This window comes from Cynara cardunculus, assembly GCF_001531365.2.
Source record: "Cynara cardunculus var. scolymus isolate 2C chromosome LG 13, CcrdV1, whole genome shotgun sequence".
Classification (NCBI taxonomy): Eukaryota; Viridiplantae; Streptophyta; class Magnoliopsida; order Asterales; family Asteraceae; genus Cynara; species Cynara cardunculus.
This window is the reverse complement of record NC_037540.1, coordinates 21,917,741-21,922,932: the sequence shown is the minus strand read 5'-3', so window position 1 is coordinate 21,922,932 and position 5,192 is coordinate 21,917,741. Positions and strand designations below refer to the sequence as shown.

Sequence of the window (5,192 nt, the reverse complement as noted above, 5' to 3'; positions counted from 1 at the left end):
TGAACATTCATAATCACAAAATTACCACGAGACTTCTCAATAATCACAAAATTGTCATCGTACAACTTTAGATCATTAGGTCATTAGCTCATAAAGTTTGATCAATGAACATAAATTGGTCTTACGGGTCTCACGTGAACCCAACCCATCTATACTATATTATAAAGTTTGGTTGAAAATTTGTTTTTTTGTTAAGAACCCATGACTATTTATAGTGTGTTACATGTCACTCTTTTAAGGTAAATATTCATCATACACATTTATAATGAATATATTATAATATTCATGATAAATAATACGTTCATATTTCTAATCAGATCGAGTAGGTGTTGCTTTGATGAATTAATCTATATGTATCTTAATATGTGTTACTTGAGTATGTAAATTGGTGTTGCATGTAACTTAGATCGCATCAAGTGGACGTGGTTCACCAAACCGCACTACAAGAAAAATAACCTTTAGAGAAGGTTCTGTTTTGTACTTAAAATTCTTAAAAGCTTCTCTAAAGGCATTAGAGAACTTTTTCATTTCCGTCAAAAAGCTTTTCTATGTAAGGGTAGGTAAAGGTTTTAGGGGCGTTTTTCGGAGGGTATGTTTTTGGTAGCTTTTAGAGACTATTTTAGGGATTTAGATACACTTCAAAACATCTCTAAAGGTTAGTTAACTTTTTTATAAAAGCTTCTCTAAATGTACTTATTAGTGACACTTTTCAAGTATTGATGACAGTTTACAAACGTCTCTAAAAGGTGCTTTCAGAGAAGGTTTACAAAAAAAGCTTCTGTAAAGATATTGGCTTTAGTGATATTTTACCTAAACCTTCTCTAAAGATGTCCTTTAGTTACACTCTACAAATGTGATAACCGGATTCTGATCATTACCCTAGGTATTTGTTATGTGAATTAACTGTTTATGTGGATACATACTTACGTAAATTTAATATGTGAGTATGTGTATTTTTATGCATAGGGATATGTGCATAATATGTAGATATATATATATATATATACATATATACATATATATATGTATAAAATATATATGTGGATTGTGTATGCATGAGATGCATGCATAAGTTTATATGTGTATGTATGTAAGAAATATTATGTGTACATGCATGCATGTGGATAAGGGCCTGGAGGCCGACCTTTCCTGTTTTGGAAAGGTATAAAAGGGAGAGTTTTACTTTCATTTCATTCTCTTGCCATTTTTGAAATCTAAAGAGGGATTTGAGAAGAGTTGTCCGGATATTCAAAAGAAGTTTGCAATCTCCTTCAAAAAACTGCAAATTCTCATAAGGTGAGTGATTTCTAAACCTTTTTACATAAAATTTGTTACTGGTTTTATTTGAATGTTGATTATTATTGGAAAGAAATCATGTATTTGTTTAAGGGTTTTTATCCGAACAAAGACTGACCGGATTAAGTTTAAATCGGACAAGGGTTAGGCGATTAAGCCTTAAACCGACCAAGCGTTAAGCGGTTTAGTTTTAAATCGGTCAAGTTTTGGGCGATGTATTGTCCGGACTCTTATTCAGATAGAAATTGGAATATCTCTAAGTGTTAAATCGGTTAAGCTTTGGACGGTGTATTGTCCGGATTTGTTATCCGGGCAAGAGTGTTGGAATAATTTCAAGTGTTTAATCGGACAAGTCTTGGGCGATGAGTTGTTCGGATTAGTAAATCGGACAAAAGGGACAAGTGTTGTCCGGACTTTATATCCGAATAACTTGTCCGGATAACTTTTTATTTGAATTTTTCATGAGTTTTATATTTTGGACTTGTTATATAGTTTAAAATATCTATTATTGGGTTTAATTATAGATTATAAAATGGGTATTTTATATCTTTCTAAATAAAAAGATATGTTCCTACCAAGCGTGGTGACGTAAGTCTGTTTTGGTTTGGAACTGGATTTTTGGGAAATGTTTCTACCAAGCGTGGTGACGTAAGTCTGTTTTGGTATGAAACTATATATTTTGGGAAACCTTCCTACCAAGCGTGGTGACGTAAGTCTGTTTTGGTTTGGAACTGGATTTTTGGGAAATGTTTCTACCAAGCGTGGTGACGTAAGTTTGTTTTGGTATGAAACTTGTTTTAAGTAATAGTTCCCCCAGACGTGGTGACTTTTGTCTGTTCTGATAAGAAGCCCTATTTTGATGGAGGAATAAGGGTGACATATCAAGAAGAGGTGTACTTGGAATAAGGGTGACATTGTCATATGTGGATAATATTATAACTCTTATTATTACTAATTGGATCTAATAACTTTTAGTCGTCATTTCTTTGTGACCTGATGAATTAAAGATATTATTTCTATTTAATAATAATTTAGATGTTATTGAGAAGGGGAAAATGGTTTGTCATATCAGACAAGTATTGCCTTAAATCTTTTCTGTTAATATTTTTAAAGGAATGGTCTATTAATTCAAAAAAATTTGGTTACAATATTTGTTTCATATTGGGAACGTTGAATCTCTAATCGGAGATATTTTATAGAACTGAGGTTCTTGGGTGTATTCTATTTTGCATGATATTGTGAATTGTATCATTTCTTTGTACTGCAGAATTTTCTAAGCAGAATTTTCTAAGCAGAATTACATTATTTTGGTGTTCATCACCCTGCATTTGCAAAGAAGGGATTTACTCACTAGACCCATCTGGTCTAACCCTCATTTTCTGTTTTAAATTATGCAATACAGGAATAGTGGGGTCCGAGAATATTAAAGGGAAAGGGAAAATGTGATTATTTTCCTAAYCTGTTGTCTGCTTTTGAAGATACATGTAATAGTACAAGATTTGTTTTTGGAAATTTTTATATATAGATTTTGTACATATAGTAATCCTTGTACTAGTGGGACCTTATGATGTAAATTATATTTCTATGAAATAAAATATGTGTTATATGCAAATGTGGTGTTTGGGGGTGTTACAACAGACCTTTTCAAAAGATTATCTTTAGATACAAATAATCAAAATCTTCTCTAAATCTTATCTCTAGATACACTTTTAAAAGATCAATTCCTTCTCTAGAGGGCATATTATTATTATTTTTCATCCATATTTAAGATCTATATTTGTATATAATTATATATTATATTAATCAACAAAAACAACATAAAAATCTCAAAGCAATAAATTGATATAAATTTATAATATAAAAAAAGTAAGTTCTCAAAACAATCCCCAACATTCAATCAATCTATAAATCCATTTTCTAACATCCGCCCTAAACTCCTCGCAACACTCGATACTCTACCTATGACCCGCCATCTCTTTTCTAACTTTTTTATAGTCTGCCCGAGTAGAACCACGTTTGTTACTTTGCACAGATGATGAAGCCTCGTCTGATTGCAAGGTGTCTGCAAAGGTGTTAGCCATAATGCAATAATTTTATGTGAATCGGTAACCGTGACAATTTCCCTCTTTATCTGCAACAAGTCAATAAGCCATCAGAACATTTCAATAGTATGTAAGAATTGGACTGTTTTACTACTTTGATGGATGATCAACAATCCAATTGTGATGGTTATAGTATGTAAGATAGTGTGTGCATCGGCAGCTCTGTGATCGTGATTAGTATGGGAGAACGTAAAACCTTTAATAACCCGCATATTATCAGAAAAGTAGTGTTCTGCTCTTCTAGCTAGATCTGCTTCTAATTTGGACTGCAGAACGTAAATGTTTACAGAAAAAATAACATATTAGCATGTATTAAGTCAATGGATCACTTTGTAGACAGGAAAAGAAATATATAAAAACAAAGTGTTAAGGAAAAGAAATATATAAAAACCTTGTGAGCCGTATAGTCTTGTTGTTCAACTCTAACAAAAGTTTAAAGAAATTAGTATCTAAGTGTAAAGAAAATAAATCAAATGCCACAATTCTAACCGTTAGATAAAATAGGCTCAACTTCTTTCCCAGCTGCCCTGTAAAAAGTACACATGCAAAATAGTTTTTGTCATATGAAATTGAATAGTTGGCAGCGAAGTGGATAGCCCGGAGTCACCGCATTTGAACCTCCATGGCCACAAGGGGATTTTATTCCTCCTTGGATTTGAATCTGAGACCTCCTAGTACTTTTGAATAAACATTTACGTTAATAACTTATTCTCTATTTTATAGGGTCGGAACATATTATGAGAAGATAATTGGTCTCGTGATATGAGGTTGCTTAACTTGGTTACATATATGTATGTGTAAGGAATTTATACAAAATCTTGGTAATAATAAAGGTACAGTTTCTTACTGCAAGTGTAGTGTTTTGTTGTTTCTATAGAGTTCTTTGTTGTCATTTCTTTTATATAATGTTGTCATTGAGCATTTTAAATGTTTGAGTTTCTGTTGTTGTTTTTACTGCTATTGAATAAGTTTTTTGTTGTTGTTTTCTTAGTTTTTTTTATATTTGATTGGCATTTAAATCATTACACATAGATTGAAATCTGATCGCACTTAAGCGGGTTTCTCATTTATACAAGTTGCAGAATGCGAAGATGGCACAACAGTTTCTTTATGAACAATATAGACTCTCAGTAGGAATTTTGGGATCTCGGTGTAGTTAGCTTGATTATGGAATTTTAGTTTTGGATAGTAGTAGCAACTCAATGTGCATAACGACATCGATTGATTATGGAATTTGTGAGTTTCTGTTTGACTTTACTATTGAAGAACATGGATAATATTTATTAGAATTTGCGAGAAATTTTGTGAATGCTCAGTTAATTACATGGTTGAATGAATTTGCCTTGCACTCATGGTGTATATATTTTTTTATGTAAATTTCTCACGTGCCATAGTTGGGTTGTGTTATGAGACATTGTTTTTTACTGTTAAAAGGTCCTACAAGATTCCATATGCTATTAAATTGCTCATTTGAGTAGTTATATTTGTGTATTACTGAGTAACTACTTTCAAAGGAACTTACTTATTGAATGGATGCTATCAACCCCCACAATCTCTGAACTTGAACTCAATGATATAGAAACTGGGCCTTTCCTCAATTTATAGTCTTTCGAAAACTGGTGTACAGTTTCTTGAATTCCAGCAAAAGCAACAAGAAACTCTGCTGCATCACTTTGACACAAGATTTTCTTGACCACCGTATCCAGTGCATTGATCCTGTTAAAAACCCAAATCGATGTGAGAATTACTGTGAATTTTGGAGGTAAAAACTAAATTTAGTTGTGAAAATGGTTG

General features: G+C 32.2%; 1 long non-coding RNA gene across 1 annotated transcript; it reads right to left on the bottom strand.

The window, feature by feature from the left end:
• Nucleotides 1–3,594: 3,594 nt before the first annotated feature.
• LOC112524160 lies at nucleotides 3,595–4,984 on the bottom strand. The gene is made up of 4 exons (XR_003070365.1): nucleotides 4,921–4,984; nucleotides 3,888–3,925; nucleotides 3,790–3,820; nucleotides 3,595–3,664 (listed from the first exon to the last, which is right to left on the bottom strand). It is a non-coding gene; the product is annotated as an uncharacterized LOC112524160 (long non-coding RNA).
• Between the last annotated feature and the right edge of the window lie 208 nt (nucleotides 4,985–5,192).